This window comes from Gopherus evgoodei, chromosome 4, assembly GCF_007399415.2.
Source record: "Gopherus evgoodei ecotype Sinaloan lineage chromosome 4, rGopEvg1_v1.p, whole genome shotgun sequence".
In the NCBI taxonomy this organism is placed as follows: domain Eukaryota; kingdom Metazoa; phylum Chordata; order Testudines; family Testudinidae; genus Gopherus; species Gopherus evgoodei.
Genome location: NC_044325.1, coordinates 34,802,799 through 34,825,261, shown reverse-complemented (window position 1 = coordinate 34,825,261; position 22,463 = coordinate 34,802,799). Strand labels below are relative to the sequence as shown.

Below are 22,463 nucleotides of genomic sequence, written 5' to 3'. Positions count from 1 at the left end.
CTGTTTTCATAAAAGAAAACCCCAAACCCTTTTTATACTAGGTGCAAGCCATAACATAATCAGAATCTGTAACCGTTCACTCTGTTGTTTTGCTGCTCCAGCCATGGTGAGTAGGCCCGCCCGGGTCATGAGTGACCACACTTTTAATGAAGTTTATGGCAGGCTCATGTTGGGAGCAAAGGTAGTTGAACAATGGCCCTTCCCCATAGCAAAAATGGGGTGGGGAGAATATTTTCACTCCCAAATTGCGCAATCTCTCATGTGGCATCCCAACTAGTTAACAACCCAGGCCGAGCACAGTAAAGGCACAGTAGTGGCTGCGTGGTTTGTCGATCTGGAATGTGCGGGGGGGGTCTACATGCCCTTTTTTTTTCCTTGTAAGAGCACTTTTAATGAGAACTTCCCTTGTTTCCTCTAGACCAGGGCCGCCCAGAGGGGGGGGCAAGTGGGGTAATTTGCCCCAGGCTCCACAGGGGCCCCGCGAGCCCTGGCCCAGCAGCGGTCCGGGTCTTTGGCGGCATTTCAGCGGCGGGGGGCCCTTCAGTGCTGCCAAGACACGGAGCGACTGAAGGGCCCTCCCGCCGCTGAAATGCTGCTGAAGACCCGGACCACCACCAGGTGAGTACAAGCACCACAGCTCCTCCGCTTTGCTCCAGGCCCCCGGAATCCTCTGGGAGACCCTGCCCTAGGCGACCCTATGCAATACCAGTCTCCTGAGGGTAGCAGAGGCGGAAAGGAAGGAGATGCCACAAGTATCTGGGTACAGACCCAGTCCTTATGCTGCCATGCTGTGTACCACAATGATGCCAACAGAATTAATTCAGGAGTTGTGTGGGAAAGTGACCTACTATGGTAGAAGAAATAAGACTGCCCTGTCCAGAAACCTTCTCCAAAGGATTGCAGAGTACCTCTATGAAAGTTTTCTATAGCTATCCATGAAGGATTCCCAGACTATCCCAATCCACATAAACAGTCTTTTCTGGGGGCCACTCTCTGCCATCACAGCACCTCACTTTTTCTTCACAGTAAACATGAAATACCACCAAATGGGTTTGCCCACTAAAGTTTAACTGGACTTTGATTATAACTGTATACTCACCAGCGGTACCTTCCCCGGCATCACGGTCGGCCACCATGATGTCCTGCAACCTACAGGGCTCCAAGGTTAAAAATATTTCCTGGCTCTTGGGGAGAATGGATCCACCACTCACCCGTCTCCCATTCTCCTCCTCCTCCTCTTCCTCATCCACCATATCGTCCTCCTTGTTGTCCCTAGACTCACACACCTGGGAGGTGTCCATGTTCCTTGTAGGGGTGCTGGTAATGTTGTAGGAGCAGCAGTGATCTGTATAACCTGTATGTTCAAAAGGTCTGTTACACTTCCCTCCCACCCCCTTTTGTCTCGTCTCTCTCTTTGAATACCTGTGAAGTGGCTTTCCCTCTCCCCCTCCCTCCTGGAATGCTTGTGGGATGAATGGGCTGCTTGAACAGCTGGAAGATTAGAAGAGCTCCCAGGTAGACAAGGTGTCTGGGACTATAATTATGCAGTGCTCACACACCCAATGCATGGACAGTGCACAGACACTGCCCGAGATGGAGTGTGACCAACCAGATGAGGCTAAGTCATCTCTAGTAGCAGGCCATGACACTCTGATTAGGTAGCATTCACACGCCGGGAAGGCCCTTCGACCGGACCGCCTGGCCAGTGGTTCGCCACATTGCATTCCATCATGCCTCAGAAAGACTTAGCATAATCGCACCATCCATCACTGCGCAGTGGGACACTTACCTTGAAGGATCCTGACATCTCCAGTGCTGTGCCTATCCTAGGAGCGTGAGTATGAGTGTGACCCTTCCCGCCCCCCTCTTCTTTTGAGCTTAGCTATCAGTAGAATAAACGTACTGTTTTCTGCCAAACTCTAGTCCTCCCTAAGCTTACTAGCTGACCCAATTTCAGGTAACAGGTGCAATCGCATGCAGTTCATTGTAGAACTGGCATGTGTGGGGTTCAGCACCAGAACAACTGTTCACCACCCTTGCCTTCTGGTATGCTTGGCAAAGTTCTCTTATTTTCACAAGGCACTGCTGCGTGTCCCTCGTTATTGCCTTCTCCCCCATTCCACAAGCGATCTTTGCATAGATGTCAGCCTTTCTTCTGCCGGATTGGAGCTCTGCCTGCACAGACTCGTCTCCCCACAGAGCGATGAGATCCACCATGTCCTGTGCAGACCAGGCTGGAGCACGTTTGGGACGTGTAGTCTCCATGATCAGCTGTGCTCAAGCTGGCATGCTCCCAGTGCTGATCAAACAGGAAATGGGAAATCAAAAATTCCTGGGGCATTAGCAAGGAAGGGGCTGTTTCCTGTGTACCTGGCTTGTTGAGAGTTGAGAATGATCTCCAGAGCGGTCATAGATGAGCATTGTGGGACTCCACCCGGAGGCCAATTAAGTCAAATTACACAACACTGCGTTTGCACTACCTCGCAGTCGATCCATGAAAATTGAATTAAACGCTACGCCTCTCGCAGAGGTGGATTACAGAAGTCGACATTAGAGGCAATTTAGGTCAGTGTAAAGGACCCAGTAGTGTAGACATATACATTAACAAGTCAACTTAAGTCAGCTTCCTTTGACCTAACTTTTTAGTGTAGACCAGGCCTCTGAATGTCCCATAGCTCAGTCATCAGAGCACTATTCTGTAAGGGGTAGGAAACAGCTGTTCAAATCCTTTCTTCCCACTCTGGAAGAGAAAGGGGAATTGAACTTGTCTTCCACATCTCAGATAAGTGTTATAACCAGCATGCTAAAAGTAGCCACCACCTCCTCCATCCAGATTTTGAATGGGACTCCAGCTGGTAGATGGCCTCTGAGCATACCTATCAGATCTGGACCCAGAGACAACTTAGGAAGCTAAATGCCTATCTTTGCCTGGTTTGTGAATTGTCTGGAGCTTAGGCAGGAGCTAGGTGTCTGGATGGTTAGAGTGAGGAAACAGTGCGCATGCCAAAGGCTGTAACATAGAGACCTAGGGACGTTTGCCTGCAAAAATGTAGGCACCTAAAATCACTTGGTGCTTCCAGGGTTTATGGATGGCAGTAGAGCCAACACTGGGAGGTGGACACCTAAACCTGAGACTTAATCTGAGTTCTCTTCCTAGCTCTGCCACTCACTTGCTTTGTAACCTTGGACAAGTCATTTGACCACTTCATGCCTCAGTTTCCTTATCTATGAAATGAAGATAATATCTCCCTGCCTCACATGTGCTGTGAGTATTCCTGTTTGTAAAGTGTTTGGTGATCCCTGAGTGAAAAGTAGATTAGAAATGCAAAGGACAATGAATAAAATAATGCATCTACAACTTTATGCCCTCAGAAATTGGCCTTTATATGAGGGGGAAAAAAATCTGTGCATGCAAACTGACTATACAGGAAATTAGTTCCCCAATTTGCACATGCAAATACCACTTCTGCGTGCAAACAGGCAATTTATACATTCAGGTTTTACAGTCCACTTTTGAAAAAGTGGGTAGGGTGGAGGAAATGTGGATTGACAAAACCAAATACAATTTTGCTTTCCATTGTATCTTGCAATTCACATGTCAAAGAGTACTGATAAGTGTTTGGTGTAATAAAACTTTTACAAACTAAACTGATCAGAGATAAATACTGTTACACAAACATCGGGGACCATGAAGAATGAAGGTTGAATAGAGAAAGCAACTAACTAATCCAGTTCATTTCCTTCAGTTTGTAAAAACAAGTAACTGACATATTTCCTGCCAATGAACGTTCCTACAGATAAGAAAGCTCCTGACAACAGGAAATTCTTTGCTAGAAGAGAGAACACTTTTGCCATTAAGCCTCACATTCTTCATTTAAGTTCCACTCAATTAAAAGCAACATCTGACTAATTAATTATGAGCTGGATAAAATTATGCAATTATCCAAATCTCAAAGACTTTTCTTAAGTGTACATGAACCAATGTTTTCATGATAAGCTGACATGCTTCAGTTCTAGAACTCTCGGAGGCTGACTCTTATTTGCGCTCAGGCCATTGTAAACCCCTCTGGCAGCATGAAGGGGTGTTCAAGTGGGAGTACCTTACACTTGCATTGATTTAATGTATTGCTCTGGCTTTAATGTAAGTGAGTCAGCCCTTTGTTTTTCAGAAAGTAAGGGCCTGGTCCTGGAAGGTGCAGAGTGGCCCCTGCAAGATTCTGAGCACCTTCAACTCGTTATCAACTCAGATCTGGCCCTAAAGCTATAACAACTGCTCAGCAGTCAGCTAGTTTTCCTTGAAAACTGATGAAATATGCAAGTAAAGAGAAAACAAAGGTCAGACTAGTCATTGTAGTAGCTTTCAAAACTGATGATTTATATTGAGGGTGAAGCATTCAAGTGTTTTACACTAACCATTTGATAAGGATTACACTGCTAAAAAAGGATCTAAGGGAACATCAAAATTAAATGCTTTGGAGCAAATGTAATAAATACTCAGAGATGTTCTTCTGTCAGAAACATTTGAGATCAGCATCAGCTACCCAAGGGGTGGGGGCAATCAAACCCTCCCAAAAATCTTGCTTGTGAGTTTGCTATGAAAGATTCCAGTTAAGCTTTTAAAGGCAAAATGGCTCTTCCCTCTCGGATACAAGAAACTTTTCAAAAGTCCAGCAAAGTAAAATTTTAATTAACCATAATAATAATTGTAGCTGTTTATTAACAGTCTTTATTTTCTCATGCAGTATGTTTTTCTTTCATGTCTCAGTTGTTACCTTCACTGTGTTCCTGAAGCAAACTGCAGCTCCAATAGAAACTGTTATTTAATGTTAACAGTTGATACTTACTCATTCAAATTTTTTTCCCCAAGATATGAAGGAGATGTGACATTCAAATTTAAATAAACTTTTAACATATTTTGGTAATTAATGATGACAAACAGGGGTGCTGGAACAGTTTTTATAGTGGGGGTGCTGACAGGCATTGAACCAAACTATAAGCCTTGTATATAATGGAATCCACTGCACCTTTAGTTTCAGCACCTATAAAATGGGCCTAATCAATCTGTTATAATGCATCTGGAAGCCACAGGCGCTACACAAGGAATTAGTTTGGCCCAGTAGCAAGTTGAAATAATAGTCACCCACATACTTTTTTTTCTCCGCCCCTCTCATCTTAGCTCTTTCACAGTATGGAATCTGAAACTTCAGCAGAAACATCTTCTAGGCCTTATACCTCAGGCCTTGCTCAGGCAGTCAGCTAGTTTTCCTTAAATCAGTGGGAGTTTTGCCTGAGTAAGGACTGCAGGTTGATACCCTTAACTCTTTGTTCCTTCAAAAATCTGAACTGAAATATAGATATGAAATATGGAAGACAGTGCAGTTTTTGTTGTAAAATGACCTTGATTTGACAGGCACATTCTCAGGTTTCAACAGATGCTGTGGGAAAGGCAGCAGAAGCCAACATGTTCTGCAGGCATTTCTGATGACATGCAGGCTTTTTTTTTTTTTTTTAATAAATAAATGGGGGGTAGTCTTCCCAGTTTCCATGACAACAATGTCTCCACTTGTCTGGTATTAGATACCATCCACTTCCTGTGTCTAAATTTTTAAGCCAATCAGAAAAGTGTTTATAGATTTTAGAGCTCTTGGGACAGTCCCTCTTTTACAAGAGAGCTACTTTAATGACACGTAATGCTTAGGCTGCAAACGTTAGAAGGCCTTATATTTTCAGTTGTGAAGAGATCATGCAGAGTTTGCTGGCTACTGCATGAGATACTGAAAGAAAAATAGGGTTTTGCTGCCGAATTCATTGTGCTCCTAACAGTTGCCTTGCCATGATTTTTTAATACTGCACAAACTCATCTTCTTTATTCATTTTTACTTTTGACTTACCCTCTCACAGCGTAAATATTTTGTGCATGAAAAATTCTAATGTAATCATTTAATTAAGAAATCCAGTTACCCACTACCCACCCAAGAAAAGGTCTGGTGTGACATAGATGATACTACAGCATAGCACCGTTTGCTGCAATTAAAGTTTCAGTCAACTGAATTGTGTATACCACAATACTTCAGTAACAACAGAATTTTATAGAAATATTTTGATAATACAAAACAAAAGCTAACCACAGTCTAACAATTATGTTGGGCGGAGAGGGGGGGACGCGGGAGGCTTATTTATGCAGGAAGTAATCACATTTTTTTTTTGAAGAAATAAACCCAACAAAAAGTCCAACTAAGTTAGAAGTCAATATTGCAGAAAGGCAGGCAAGGGGAAGCTAATCAGAAAATAGGAAAATACCTCTCTGAATAGCTTTGACAAATCACTCTTAACACAACTGATGAATCGTGTGTGTGTGTATAAAACAAATATACAAACTGTAAACCATGGACTGGGCTTCTCTATAAAACAGTGATCTAAAAATCTGTGAAACACAGGAACAAAAGAAATATAACAGGGTGTGTGCCTAAGATTAGTGAAATGACTGTTTGTGTCAATGAACTGGAAGCACACTGGCTATGACAATCTCCATATGGAGGCTGGCAATAGCCTATTCCTTTCAAATTTGATGCATTTTTAAATTATTATCATCATCCATCCCAACAGCTCTCAAATGTCTTTCCCGAAGCACAGCTTGTGTTTGAGAACTACCAACACTCAGCCTATTAACACTAAAATGAAACAAAACACCCTGCAATTTGAGGGTCCAATCCTGTGATGTGCTCAGTGCCATTAAAACCCACTGAAGTCAGGGGAAGGAACATAGCAGAGATGCTCAGCAGCTTTGTAGGATTTGGCCTTAGAGTTGCTTGGGTAAAAGGCTTTATTTTCCAAAAATATCTTTCTGTATTGTGAGCAAAAATTGGAGAAAATTCTTAGCAGCTCTGGCAGTTTCCCTCCAAATATTATTAATCTCTAAATCTAAAAAATAAAACTCAGAATAGCTGATTGATCTGAAGCTTGATCTAAATTGAAACTACAGATCTGAAAATTTGGTTAAAACAACAGAGCTGAGTGACCATCAATAATGTTAACTACCAAAATGAGCACAACTGCAAAATTAGGAGGACCCCGTCCTGCAAGTCCTTGAAGTGAATGGGAGCTTTGCCTGAGTAAAGACTGCCTGGGATCAGGCCCTTGAACGTTTTTGGTCATTCATAACTAATTCTCAATGTAGCTTAGAAAGCTATTATCAAACACACATCTATTACCTGATCAGATCAAGCAAGCTCTGCTTTTCCACAACAAATGAAGCAAAAAGGTTTAGCAACTAAATGCCTGCAGAAAGTTTTTGTTTGTTTGTTTTTATATGAACTTACTTTTGGAACTAAACTAATTTGGATGAGGTTACTGTTCATCCTGCATCCTTTTACAGTTTAAGCTGCATGCAGTATATCCATTTAGAAGCAGATGAAATTTTTTTTCCGGGGAGGGGGAACAAAACCTAAAAATCCAAGTGTGCACCAATGCAGCTGCCTGAACATTTATAGGCTTCTAATGACAATACTAGACACTGAGCCAAAGATTAAAAGACAGGAAATGAGAACCATTTTAGTTACCTTTTAATCTTTGTTTTTTGCTCTTGCTTCCTTCTGCATTAGTTGCTGTTGCAAGTATGTTATATTCTCACAGTTAATCCTTCCATTCTGGTTTTGTTCAATATTTGGAATGATCCCTATAGACAGAATGCAGCCATAACCCAGACTCCATGCTCACTGAGCTATCCTTGTGTCAGAGGTACTGCTAAAAGCACAGAAATAAGGAAACTTTCTGCTGGGTCCTAGTGCTCATCTGTGAAAGAGAGTTCCACAAACCGTATTGCAGAATAAAGATCATGTTTATTGTTCTGACTCACTTGCCAGCACCCAGTGGGGAACGGTGTCACATAAACACTGCCTGCTTTATGTCTTCTGTAACATTAAAAATTATGTCAGAGATGGACCTGATCTGATTGTGAATAGCCCAGACTTTGAGGAAGAGGGTGGAGAACTCAAATCTAAATCCAGATCTGAATTTTATTGCTGACTCCTGGCTAATCAGCCAAAACACAATCTGGAATTTCAACCTAGGAAAAGTTTATAGAAGGTTCAAAATAGGAACCTGGAGCCAGATCTGAATTTTGCAGCTTGGGCCCATGTCTGCTATTCACCCATTACAAAAACAGAATCAAATTCTGGTATCCTTGCCCCACAATCCCATAGCAGCTCCTATGTGTCACATCCATATGTGTGGAATTCTGAAATTGGGGGTGGGAGGGGGCATTCAGGGCTAAGAGTAGAGGGCCAGGGATACAGAGAGACTTTCTATACCACATCCGAGAGATTTTCCCATATAAGATAACACTAACAGTGCCAGCATTATCTTGAACAGGCTCCCAGTCTGCACACTCAAGCCCCCACTCCAAAGGGGTTGTTTTCCAAAGAATGAGTAGGAAACCAATGGAAGTGTGGCCCTGGAGTGAAGGAGCTGTGTTTCTATGGGGGAGATTGGTGGCCAGGGAGTAGCAGCAACTGGGCCTCTGCAAATGTGCCTTCTTCCCCCCGCTAAGGAATACTACATCTTACATTTGAATTTTAATAACTAATTGAAAGCACAAAGTTTAGATTATAAAGTCTCATTCAAATTCACCATGTCTCGTACAGATAACATAATCTCTCCTGGTTGAAATACATACAGTCCCAACAATTCCATTCTGTATCTCAAGACAGGATCTGTTCTTAATTCCCTGAAGCCAAGTCATGACACAAAACAGCCCCTGTTGTTTTAGTTCCCAGCTTCCCAAGAGTTCTCAGTTTCTTTTCAACTGCAGTCTCAGTCAGTCTGTGTTAGTTCCTGAATCCCGCAGCTTGTGAGTGTCCTGAGTGCTGTATAAAGGGGATACTCAAAAGATAGTTCTGATTGGCTGCTGAACAGTCCTTGTTCCCAGTTCATGAAGTGTGCACCTTTCACCATCATTTTGCCCAGTAAAGGCTCTCTAGCGCAGTTGTGTTTAGGTTATGTCTATTTTTAAAAACCAAAAGCATAAAGAACTAAAACTGTTATGATCATTTATTTACTAGCATTGTCTGGTAGCCCCGAGGAACCCCAATCAAGGACCCAAGTCCCACTATGCTAGATGCTGTACAGTCATATAACAGAAAGACTGCCCTTACCCTGTTTAGGTGCCAGACAGGACATGACAGGTGGACAAAGGAGGCTTATAGGGAAGGGAAGGGTACGAAATGAGCAGTGATCAACAGAGAACGTTAATCCTGGCTAACCCTGGCCTAACCGTTTTAAGTTTCCAAAACAATACAAGGCTGTTCTGTCGCAAATAATGTTAATAAAAAAGAGCAATACTGCTGAGCATGTATACAGCATTCTTCATCCTTAGTTTACAATACTTCACTGGTGGTGAAGCAGTGTTATTCTAACTTTATGTATGGGGAGCCTCTATGGGGAGCCTGAGGCACAGCAAGGTTCTAAGTGGCTCAGCCAAGGACACCCAACATGCTGGTGGCAGACCTGGGAATAGATGCCAGGTCTGTCTGTCAGACCAGAGCCTGGGGCATCAGACCACACTATCTCCCTTGAACCACCTACCTAATTAATGATCTTAAACCATTACAAAAAGTTAGATTTTTTTCACTAACCCAAAGCAAAATTGCTCAGTAGCACTGTGTGGTGATGTTGAGAGATGCACATTCCACCAGTTTTCCAGAGCTTCCTCAGTAACTCTCTCCCACGGTCATAATGGGGCACTGTCAGATCATGGGCCCAAAATGTAGGTGGTGGTAAAATAAAAGGGGGTTGTATTAAGTCAGAGGTCTCAAACACGTGGCCCGTGGAGTTATTTGCTGTGGCTCGCCAAGCTCTCCACCCATCCCGGAGTTATTTCCTGCAGCTGCCAAGCTCCCCTCACCCGCCGCACTTCCTCCCCCCCAGCGCACCGCGTCCCTGCTCCTTTGCCTCCTCCAGGTGCTTCCCGCCACCAAACAGCTAGTTGGCAGCACTTAGTGCTTTCCAGGAGAAGGGGGGAGGAGCGGGGAGCCACGCACCCTGGGGAGGAGGCAGAGAAGAGGCGGGACTGGGGCGGGGATTTGGGGAGGGTGTTGGAATAGGGGCAGGGACGGGGAGGAGTTGGGGTGGGGACTTTGGGGAAGGGATTGGAATGGGGGCAGGGAAGGGGTGGGAAGAGGCGGGGCAGGAGTGGGGCCTCATGGAAGGGGCGGAGTGGAGGCAGGGCCAGGGGCAGAGTAGGGGCCTTTGTATCTTCATATGAAAAGATGTCAGTGATGCGGCCCTTGGGCCAATGTACTAGTCCTCATGTGGCCCTCATGGTGATTTGAGTTTGAGATCCCTGTATTAAGTCCTAGCCCAGATTGTCCTTATGAAAAAGGGACCTACCACATATAGATCTCACTTCTGATACAGAATGGAAGGAATCAGGCACCTCTATGACACTATTCCCTCTATTCCTCAGCAAAACTTTCTAGGCTGGGGGGCAGAGATAAGGCAGATTGCAATGGAGTGGGCAGGTTGGGGGTGTGGCTGTGAGGAATAATCATCATCCCCCCACATTCTGACTTGCAGAGTATATATAGAAAATACATCCTGGGGCTCTAATATCTTGCCTGTGAAGTCCTCCCCTCCCTCCCACAGGTGTCTTCTAGGGGCCAGAGCTCGTGTGATGGCACAGGAAGGAGCATAGTTATTATAGGAGAATGTGGGAATTAGCATCCCCTCCACCCCCACCCCAGTGCTAAGTTTGTAACATATCAGTGACTGTGTTGACACACAGAGAAACCCTCCAACCACAGAGGAAAACAAACAGAAAAGTGCGTTTCTGAATGTTATATAGATTAGATTTGTTGCACTTTGTACAGTCACTGACCTGCAAACAAGAATCAAGACCTTTTTCTGTTTGTGCTCTGCTCCTCTGCTCCTAGCAGACCCCTGCTGAAACATAGAAACTTTCTCTTCAAGGGAGCAAAAATGAACCGTTTCCATACTCTCAAGGGTCTTATGAAGGGAGGAAATTGTATAATTCAGAACTTTGCTCAGAAGAGGTTCCCAGCTGACTCCCCTGACTCCTGGGCCCTCCCCAATTTTGTTAACCTGCAACCCTGGACCAGCTCACCCACTAACTCCCAATTCTGAATTCCCTGTCTGACCTCCACCTTGTCCATTTCAACATTACTCACCTGCTCCTCTTCCTTCTCCCACTATCTATTCCTTCCAGGACTTCCAGCCTCTCAAGCTCCATGACTTCTCCTCTGCCATAAGACCCCTCCTCCCTGCCCTCTCTTGCCTCTCTTCCATTGTCTCAGTCATTGACTGTCTCCACTCTCTTGATTCATAGAAACATAGAATGTAGGGCTGGAAGGGACCTCGAGGAGCCATCTAGTCCAGACCCCTGCGCTGAGATAAGTAAGCCTAGACCTTCCCTGGCAGGTGTTTGTCCAATCTGTTCTTCAAAAGCTCCAATGATGGGGATTCCTCAGCCTCCCTTGGAAACCTATTCCAGAGCTTAACTACTCTTATAGTTAGAACGTTTTGCATAATATCTAATCTAAATCTCCCTTGCTACAGTCTAAGCCAATTACTTCTTCTTGTCCCTCCTTTAGTGAGCAGGAAGGACACCATCCTCTTTATAACAGTCCTTAACATAATTGAAGACTTATAAGTCCCCCCTCAATCTTCTTTTCTCAAGACTAAACATGCTCAGGTTTTTTTAATCTTTCCTCATCGGTCAGGTTTTCTAGACCTTTTATCATTTTTGTTGCTCTCCTCTGGACTCCCTCTAATTTATTCACAGATTTCCTAAGTGTGGCATCCAGAACTGGACACAGTACTCCAGCTGAAGCCTCACCAGAGCCAAGTAGAGTGGGACAATCACCTGCCATGTCTTACATGCGACAGTCCTGTTAATACACCCCAGAATGATATTAGCCTTTTTCACAACTGTATCACATTGTTGACACATTCAATTTGAAATCCACTATAACCCCCAGATCCTTTTCACATTTCCCTAGTTTTTTTAGGAAAATGTCATGTGGGATGTGGGAACGTCAAAAACTTTTGGTCCCTTCTCTGATTGCAAGGTCTGCCCAACCAAGCTTCAACCTTGGCTCCCTCCCTCCATTGCTTATTTTATAAACATGATTGTTTCACTGTTACTTTGTGCTGCCTCTCCCCGTTTGCTTGTTGTACTCACTTGTTGTCCCCCTGAGATGTGCTGAGATGTAAGCTTTTTGGGGAAGCCACTGTTTCTTTTTAATTTCATGCATGTAAAATACAATGCAGGCAAGATCCTTGACTGGGGTCTCTAGGCTGTACTGTAATATAAATAAAAAGGTAATATTAATTGGCAAAAGCCCCTTGCCATTTTGGGGCTAGTGAGAAGCAGCTCCCATATCACACAGGCAGCTGCAATGAGGTAGCAGTTTTGCAACTGAAACTGCCTAATCTGGGTGCTTGAGATCCAGGCTGCCACTGGTGCTGAGGCAGAGAAAGAGAGGAAGAGTCATCAGGCTAAAGGCCTGACTGAACAACCTACCGGGAGACTAGGTACCCAAGCGACACCCATATTAGCCTGCACAAAGCTGGGAATGCCCAGACATGTGCACCTCGGCCAAACCAGCATATCATCTATGGGAAGGTAAGGGAGTCAGCTCCCAGCAGCAGAAGGGGATACAGCCCTCACATGCTCTCCCAGGGCAGAATACAACCAAACTCAATTTTGCTTCTCAGCAAGACAATCTCACCTGACCTGAAGCTCCACGTACACACACACACAGCTAGCTGTCCTCAAAGATCTCAGCTACACAGGCATCTGGCTAAAAGAAAAGCCAATCCTAACTTCCAAGCAATCATCAGCTGAAAACAGTAACCAGTGGGAGGAGAAGTGAGCCAGCCTGCCCAAGTTCAGACAGAGGAGAGAAGAGAAGAGAGGGCATCCCACCCCAGATTTCACTATCCAGCAGGAGAGGCCTGATTGCCTCATTTTTTGGGCCACCCTTGCATCAGACTTTAAGAGAAGATCAGGGTTTGAGCAATTCAAGGATCTGCTTTGTTCCAGTAAGGGGGTCTGTCTGACTGAGGGTCGGACACCACAATTCTGAGTACAGTCTATGCCAGTGGTTCTCAACCTTTCTAGGCTCAGGACCCATTTGTAAATGGTTATGGCCTGTTGCGACCCAGTGATTAGTCTGGAGGTGGAGGCCCTGTGGTGGTTTTGGGGTGGGGAGGTTGGGTCCTGCCCAGCACTCACCTCACTGTGGCGGTTCCTACAGCTCCTGTGCTGTGGGGTTGGCTGCGTGTGGCTCTCCGCTCCTGGCATTCCAACTGCAGGGGTCATAGCGCTGCTCAGATTTGGCCCTGCCCCCCTGACTTGACCAAATTTATGTGAATGGAGTTGTGACCTCGTTCATGGGGCTGCAGTGCCACTCACTCAAATTTGGCCTACCTGGACTCCTGTTGTCATAACAACTGGACCAAACCTGAGTGGTGCTGGGATGCTACAGGAGCTGCCACACAACCCTGAACCCACAACCCTCTGAAACATTCTGGTGACCCAGTTTTGGGTCCCGACCCCTGGGTTGAGAAACCCTGGTCCACACTGCACATGGTTAGCTAGAAAATAGCTCTGGGCAAAGTTAATGGGCGTACCGATGGGCATCATTGCCTCCAAGTGACTGTAAAGACCTGCAATGGGCATTTAATTATTCATTGTAACTTTACCTTTCTTCAGTTTGCCCTCCAGAGCTACAACAGAAGGGACAGTGGGAATAAGTCTGGCTGTATCATCATTCAGATTTACTATGCTATTGTGTGTGAATCACAGGTTTGGAGTGGTGGGGGGGAGACAGGGATTTATTTATTTATTTATTTTGGCAAGGGGACTGTTATTTCCCTGACACTAAGTCTAGGTACAAGGATACGGATAAAAGCTGGATCCTGCCAAATCCTGACAGTTTTTGACCCCAACTTCCCAAATGCCACCTTTCAGTTGGAGGAAAAAATCTAGTTGCTGCAACTACAAAAAAACCTCTACACACCTTGGTGCAAGAGCACCACAACAATACAGATCTGGTGTCGGGATCCTGCCTCCTTTTCAAGTTAGTAAGTGATAATTAGAAAGTTTGGATAAAAAGATTTGGAAAAAATCGTTATTATTATTAACTACTTTTATAAAAATGGCCATGTTTTACATTGGGGACAGGGAAGCACTGTTCTGTTTCCTTCTGATTTCCTTGCTCCAGGCTGAAGAACTCTGAGAAGTCGGTGTAAGTCTAAGTGAGTAGCTTTCTCCCTTCACTTGTAAAGTTGTTGACCTAAAGTACACTCACACACCAGCCCCTGCTCTGGTCATGGTTACATCTTTGAACACAGAGCCTCTGTGCAAATGGTCCTGACTGTCCCTTGACCCTTTGACTCTTATCTCTTCATAGTGTAGGATGGATTCTGTTCATATGAATGTTAACACAAAATTGGAATTTCCTGAGGAAGGTTTAAAGGCTCCGTTCTAGAAGTGGTTTTGGAGAAGGAACGTGGAGGCAGAGGACCTTGAGGACTTCCCATCTGACAGGATTTCTCGTTAAATTTCTTAATAAGTTTGACTCACCCAGAATTATAAATGGGCAAAAGTTCCCTGTTGATATTTGTGAGAAATGCCCCAAAGACAATTGCACAAGAAATCAGCACCAGTTGTGGAATGTATCACAGTATTGCCACAGCAACACAGTAATAACAAAGGAAGGCATTCAGTGGACCGAATCTTGTACTCCTTAGTCAAGCGAATCCCATTAAAAGCAGGTATCCCTTGGTGTTCTGAGGGGGATAGGGCGTGACACTGGATATATGATGGGACAGATCTTCAGCTTATTTAAATTCTCCATTGACTTCAGTGTCCGGCTCCAGTTTTTTTGCCGTCCCAAGCAAAAAAAAAAAAAAAAAAAGTGGTGGGGGCAGAGTGCCACTGCTGAAACAAAAAAAAACCCAAGCTTGGAATGCCGTCCCTTGAAAAGGGCCGCCCCAACCACTTGCTTGGAATGCTGATGCTTAGAGCTGGCCCTGGTGCCGCTACATCCATACCAGCCAAGGATCTGGACCTAGGTTTCAAAGCAGCTAAGCAGCCAATTGGGGCCACTGGGCACTACTCTAATACAAATTAATAATTATGTTAGGTCTGTTAAGTGTTTTTCAAATGTGGCCCAGAGTTGGCAAGCCTTCCATGTATGGAAATCCCACTGAAGTCACTAGGAATCCCACACAAAGGGCAAAATCCTGGCCCCACTGAAGTCAAACTTCTGTCCTCACACAGAAGTCCTTCTAAAACTCAGCCCCAACCTACATCTTACATTTCCCCACTCTCACCTTTTGCTCCTTTACTGATGCCAGCCTCACTGTCTCCTTCACTTCCTCCTCATGCTCTTCCTTTGTGCCTCCTTCCATATCGTCCCCTATGCCTCTACTACCCAATGTGCCAAGTCCTTCCCTGCTCCTCATTCAAATCCCCCCCAAAGACCCAGTTCTTCTGGGAGACCTGCTATTGCAAAAGGGAAAAAAATAAGGGAAAAAACTCTCTGGAAGGTAAATCCTTCTGCTGGGTCTCCAAGTGTTTTTGGAGTATTGCCTTTCTGTGTTGGTTTTTGAGATTCTAAACTCTTTGGGGCAGGAGGCTGGCTTGCTATTTGTGTTTATATGGCACCAAGCATACTACCAGTGCTTAATAAAATGACACTCTTTGGCAAAACTCCCATGGACTGCAGTGAGGCCAGGATTTCACTCTTTTAGCTTGGACATCCTTTTCTTACCAATCCACCTTGTCTTCATCCACTCTTCCTTCAAGTCTTTCATTAAGATCCACTTCTACAAACAAGCCTACAAACCCTAGTGTCCCCTACAAGGCAATATAAACCACCCTCCATTTAAATAGTTATAAATCAAGACTGAACTCCTTGGGGAAAAGACTATGCTTTTTACATGTTATTGATGTACACAGAGGGACAAGGTGGGTGAGGTAATATCTTAATATTTTTACCTCATCCACCTAGTCTGTCTAATAACCTGGGGTTAACGCAGCTACAGCAACAATGTAGAGCACACAGTTCGAATACTATGGTCATGGGAGCCACATAAGTACACAGGTGATTAATAATCATTGTGATATGAAATTAGTTACCATGCAAATGCTAATTTATCATCTACAAATGGCATTTAATCGCTTTGCTGTAGTGGGTCGTTTACCCATTTTGCTTCCAGAGTCTGTTTTGCTTATTCACTTGAACTGAAAGATAAAAATGTTAATGCTTTAAGCTACATCGCATATTTTTAAGGGGTAAGGGATATCAGTGACTTTTATCAGTATCAATGACTTTAATCTATATTAGACAGCGTAAACATAGAACACAAGTGTATATATATTGGGCTAAATTTTCAGAAGAGATTAATGATTTTGACTAGTACTTCAGTTTTTGGATGTCTGACTTGAGATACCTTAAAGGGTATCTAATTTTTGTTTTTCATGGGGCAAGTGCTCAGCAGTTTAAATATTTGCTCACTCCCAGGCAGTTTCAGCTTATTATAATATTACCTATCTATTCCCTTATGTATGCTGATCACATTCTGTGTAGGGATGCAGTTATGGTGCTGTATACCTACTCATTCCATTACACAGGGAATAGCCTTGGACATGCACAAAATAGTAACATACAAGGAGATTAGGGTAATCACATTGTCTTGTCTCTGCTTATGAATCAAGTCCCACACAACTTCCCCATGGAAACCCAGGCATTCCTTTTATGGTCACAAAGGGATACTTAATTATGCACGTATATGTGTTCTTGTACTGTTCTAATAACAGTATAAGAGTCACTTGAGCAGTAGATTTGATTTTATGAACCAAGAGGATAAAATGTAGGCTCTGTAGTGCACATTGAAACTGAATCTTTTTCATTCTTCCTTATTTTATTTTAGTTAATATCGCCTTTAAACTTTGAATTATCCTGCAAGTATTAGGGCTCATTAACTTTGTTTCAGCTTGCACTTAATGGGATGTCTTTTGTAACAAATATGAATCACATAAATGCTTCAGCCTAAATGTGTAATAAAAGTCCTGGCGTTACATGCCAGGGTTCAGTCAGAAGAAAGGTGTTGGGGATTGTTGTCATATTTACAGGGCTAGCTGCACCTCTGACGCCTCTCTAAGTGCATCCTCATGCCTTTACCTTTCCTGGGTGGAATCATGAAATTCTCCCACTTAGACAGGGTCCTGGGCTACAGCATCCTGTGTATCAACCGTGCTTACCCAGCAAAGCTGACAGGACTCAGCACCTGAGATTTTTCCCTGTGCAAGCTTGTGATGAGTGGATTACAATGACCCACCAAAGCCTTCCTAAAACAAAAGTTGTCATAGTATAATTCCCAACTCTGGACCTTAGCGTCCAGGATATGGGTACTAGCCTAAGTCCTCTAAGCTTAATTACCCGCTTAGATTCTGTAGCACTGCCACCAATCAGGAATTCCAGGGCCTGATACCCTCTGGTCCCCCCAAAACCTTCCCTGGGGACCCTCAAGACCCAGATTCCTTGAGTCTCACAACAAAGGGGAATGAACCATTTCCCTTCCCCCTCCTTTCTTCCTCCCAGCTCTTTCCCGCCCTGGGTACACTAGGAGACCACCGTGATTCAATTCCTTGAATCACCACACTGAGAGGAATGTTACCTCCTCCCTCCCTTCTTCCCCGGAGAGAGATACAGAGATAAACGCAGAGAGCAGGTTTTCCTTCCCTCCCCCCTTTCCTTTCTCCCACCAATTCCCTGGTGAGTGCAGACTCCCTCCCTGGAGTCTTACAAAAGATAATCAAAAAATCAATTTCTAAAAAAAGAGGAAAACTTTAATAAAGAGGGAAAAACATAAAAATTGTCTCTGTAATCAAGATGAAATATTACAGGGTCTTTCTAGCTTATAGAAAATAGAAAGAAGCTTTCTCCGGCAGAAACACAATTTAAGCTACTTCCAGCAAGTACACATCTACAAATAAAGAAAAACAAGTTAAAAGACTATAACCGCCTTTTTACTTACTTACTATTCTGAATAGATAAGAGACTGTAGCAGGGAGATTGGCAGAAACCTGGTTGCACCTCTAGTCCCGTCCAGGACCCAGAGAGAACAAAGCCAAAACCAAAAACACGAACAAAGGTTTCCCTGCACCGAGGTTTGAAAGTATCTTGTCTCCTGATTGGTCCTCTGGTCAGGTGTTGCAGGTCACTGTTTGTTAACCCTTTAGAGGTGAAAGAGACATTAACCCTTAACTATCTGTTTATGACAAAAGTATTGTTTATGTATGTAACTATAAGAACAACACACAAAAAGGATTTTAAAACAACAGATGATCTACATGCATGTCAGTCTCACATAATGTAACGATCCTCCAGATGGGAACCCAGTAGGTCTAACTTCTTCCTGACTCCCATTTTGCAGGCTCTAGGTTCTTAGGCCAGGTCTACACTAAGAGGTTAAGTTAACCCTGAGTGTCGTAGTTAAGCTGACCTAACACCTGGGGTAGCCAGCGCTAGGCCAGTGGAAGAATACTTCGGTCAACCTAGCTACTGCCTCTGAGGGAAGTGGATTAAATACAGCGACTGTAGTGAGTGACTGCACTAAAGCACTTGCAGCTGTGCTGCTGTAGCAAGTTAAGTGTAGACATGGAGAAGTTTTTGAGAATGAGGCTTTCTCCTTGAGGGAGTGTCTCTCTTTAAACCCTGTGTGGTCTTTGATTCCCCCTCCCCACAACAATTGGAGTTCCTCTTGGGGAAACCTATTCGGCAGCTGCAGCAGGGAGCCAAGCCCAGACATCAAAGTGAATAACTGTTGTATTGTCTCTCAAATGTTTGCAGAGAAGGGTTTATCTGGATTAACCTCCCTCTTCCTAAGTGTATTTCCTGACAATCCTGCTATTGAATAAACTCCTTATATGCATACCGTAAACATCACAGTAACCAGACCAACGTATAATATCCATAAATGAGTACAGGCAACTCCAACTTCATCTCAGGGCCTTTTCCAATTTAACTTGTAGAAGAGGATTTTCAAAAGGAGAAAAGTTGAAATGTTCCTCTGAAGCTAAGGATGAGGCCATTAGGTGGCCTTAATGGAACTAGGTTCACCTTTCTTCTAAGTCACATTCCTATTAGTGACTGTGAAAAAAAATTGACACTAGAATACTTCACCGGTGACTGAAGCAGGTTTTAGAACAACATTTAACTAACAGCAAGAAAAAATTAATAAAGTAAACTATTTCCACTGCTGCTGTGATCTGTGCTGATGGTGTTCTTTGTCTCAGTCTATGCAGCTAGCTCCTTGAGCCATATGTGAAAGTCTGTGAGAATCAACAGGAAGTGTGGCACTCCATGGTGTCCTATAAGATGTGTGGCAACTCTAAACATCCTTCTGAAGTTTAACTCTTTGGAGACCAACTCCCTTTTTAAAAGAATGTTTTTACTAACATAACAGTAACTTAACATAATGGCATCTTTTCTGTTATGACAGCACTGTGAATCTCAATCAGTCTTTTTTGGATGTTCCAGGTCTACTCTAAAACAAAGTATCTTGAGGCATGTCATTCTCTTTAATATGCAGTGTTGTTGTAGCAATGTTGGTCCCAGGATATTAGAGAGAAAAGGTGGATGAGGTAATAATGTTTATTGGACCAACTTCTGTTGGTGAGAGAGACAAGTTTTAGAGTGACACAGAGTTCTTCTTCAGGTCTGGGAAATGTACTAAGAGTGTCACAGCTAAATACAAGATCAAACAGATCGTTTAGCGTAAGTAGTTAGCACATATTCTAAGGGATCGTTCAAGATGGAGTGGCCTGTCAACATCCCTGTAGTCAAAGGACCAAAAGGAGGGTTAGTGGTTACAATTAGTTGTAATAAGCCATAAATCCAGTGTCTCTGTTCAGTCCATGATTTTTAGTGTCTAGCAAAGTTATCAATTTAAGCTCCCAGCTCATCTTTCGAAAGTATTGTGGAGGTTTCCTTTGAGGATGAGGACTGATAGGTCAGATATAGAGTGATTGCTTTGTAAAAAATGTTCACTCACTGGTGATAGGGTGTTTCTGGCTTTTATCATTTTCCTGTAAGAGTTCATTCAAGAATGTAGTGATTGTCTGGTGTCATCCACATAATTGTAATTGGTGCATTTAGTGCATGGGATGAGGTACACCACATGTTGTGATAGACATACATAGAAACCATGAATCTTGAAAGGTCTGTTGTAGGGAGAGGGAGTTGATCATTGTAGCAGTGCAGATATGTCTACATTTTTCTTGGAATCATAGAATCGTAGGACTGGAACAGACCTCAAGGGGTCATCTAGTCCAGTCTCCTGCACTCATGGCAGAACTAAGTATTATATAGACTATCCCTGGCAGGTGTTTATCTAACTTGCTCTTAAAAAATCTCCAATGATGAAGATTCCACAACCTCCCTAGGCAATTTATTCCAGTGCTTAATCACCCTGACAGTTAGGAAGTTTTTCTTAATGTCCAACCTAAACCTCCCTTGCTGCAATTTAAGCCCATTACTTCTTGACCTATCCTCAGAGGTTAAGAACATTTTTTTCCTCCCACCTCCCTATAACAACCTTTTATGTACAGTTATCATGTTCCGTCTTGGTCTTCTCTTTTCCAGACTAAACAAACCCAATTTTTTCAATCTTCTCTCATAGGTCATATTTTCTAGACATTTAATCATTTTTGTTGATCTTCCCTGGACTTTCTCCAATTTGTCCACATCTTTCCTGAAATGTGTTGCCCAGAACTGGACACAATACTCCAGTTGAGGTCTAATCATTGTGGAGTAGAGCGGAAGAATTACTTCTTGTGTCTTGCTTACAACACTCCTGCTAATACATCTAAGAATGATCACTTTTTTGCAACCGTGTTACACTGTTGGCTCATATTTAGCTTGTGGTCCACTATGACCCCCAGATCGCTTTCTGCAGTACTCCTTCCTAGGCAGTCATTTCCCATTTTGTATATGTGCAACTGATTGTTCCTTCCTAAGTGCAATACTTTGCATTTGTCCTTATTGAATTTTGTTCTATTTACTTCACACCATTTCTCCAGTTTGTCCAGATTATTTTGAATTATAATCCTATCCTACAAATCACTTGCAACCCCTCCCAGCTTGTTATTGTTCACAAACTTTATAAGTGTATTGTCTATGCCATTATCTAAATCGTTGATGAAGATATTGAACAGAACCAGACCCAGAACTGATTCCTGCGGGACCCCACTCATTATGCCCTTCTAGCATGACTGTGGACCACTGATAACTACTCTCTGGGAACAGTTTTCCAACCAGCTATGCACCCACCTTATAGTACCTCCATCTAGATTGCATTTCCCTAGTTTGTTTATGAGAAGATCGTGCGAGACAGTATAAAAAACTTTACTAAAGTAAAGATGTACCACGTCTACCACTTCCTTCCTATCCACAAGGCTTTTTACCCTGTCAAAAAAAACTATCAGGTTAATCTGACACAATTTGTTCTTAACAAATCCATGCTGACTGTTACTTATTACTTACTATCTTCTAGATGTTTGCAAATTGATTGCTTAATTATTTGCTCCATTATCTTTACGGGTACAGAAGTTAAGCTGACTGGTCTGCAATTCCCTGGGTTGTCCTTATTTGCCTTTTTATAGATTGGCACTATGTTTGCTCTTTTCCAGTCTTCTGGAATCTCTCCCATCTTCCATGACTTTTCAAAGATAATAGCTAATGGTTCAGATATCTCCTCACTCAGTTCCTTGAGTAGTCTAGAATGCATTTCATCAGGCCCTTGGTGATTTGAAGACATCTAACTTGTTTAAGTAATTTTTAACTTGTTCTTTCCCTATTTTAGCCTCTGATCCTATCATTTTTACTGGCATTCACCATGTTAGATGTCCAGTCACCACCAACCTTCTTGGTGAAAACTGAAACAAAGAGGTCTTTAAGCACCTCTATCATTTCCGCATTTTCTGTTACTGTTTTCCCTCCTCATTCAATAATGGGCCTACTCTGTCCTTGGTCTTCCTCTTGCTTCTAATGTATTTGTAGAATGTTTTCTTGTTACCCTTTATGTCTCTAGCTAGTTTGATCTCATTTTGTGCCTTGGCCTTTCTAATTTTGTCCCTACATACTTGTGTTATTTGTTTATATTCATCCTTTGTAATTTGACCTGGTTTCCACTTTTTGTAGGACTCTTTTTTGAGTTTTAGATCATTGCAGATCTTCTGGTTAAATCACGGTTGTCTCTTGCCATACTTCCTATCTTTTCTATGCGGTGGGATAGTTTGCTCTTGTGCCCTTAATAATGTTTCTTTGAAAAACTTCCAATTGTGTTCAATTGTTTTTCCCTTCCACACTTGCTTCTGATGGAATCTTACCTACCAACTCCTTGAGTTTTCTAAAATTGGCCTTCTTGAAATC

General features: G+C 43.2%; 1 protein-coding gene across 1 annotated transcript in view; it reads right to left on the bottom strand.

The window, feature by feature from the left end:
* Positions 1–7,716, bottom strand: part of FOXN3 (forkhead box N3) — a 333,675-nt gene extending 325,959 nt beyond the window's left edge. The window contains exon 1 of the mRNA XM_030558952.1: positions 7,560–7,716. The gene's annotated coding sequence lies outside the window, so the exon portion shown is untranslated. The remainder of the gene's footprint in view (positions 1–7,559) is intronic.
* Between the last annotated feature and the right edge of the window lie 14,747 nt (positions 7,717–22,463).